Consider the following 238-nt stretch of genomic DNA (forward strand, 5'->3'; position numbering starts at 1 on the left):
CTGATCATCCAACTCAATAGACTGCTCCTGCTTTCTCCCCATATCCTTTGGTTCCTTTCGCCCCAAGAGCTATATCTAACTCCTCCTTGAAAACATACAATGTTTTGGCCTCAACTACTTTCTGTGGTAGTGAATTCCACAGGCTCATCACTCTCTGGGTGAAGAAATTTCTCCTCATCTCAGTCCTAAATAGTCTACCCCATATCCTCAGACTGTGACCCCTGGTTCTGGACTCCCC

This window comes from Cetorhinus maximus, unplaced genomic scaffold (assembly GCF_964194155.1).
Source record: "Cetorhinus maximus unplaced genomic scaffold, sCetMax3.hap1.1 HAP1_SCAFFOLD_886, whole genome shotgun sequence".
Taxonomy (NCBI): domain Eukaryota; kingdom Metazoa; phylum Chordata; class Chondrichthyes; order Lamniformes; family Cetorhinidae; genus Cetorhinus; species Cetorhinus maximus.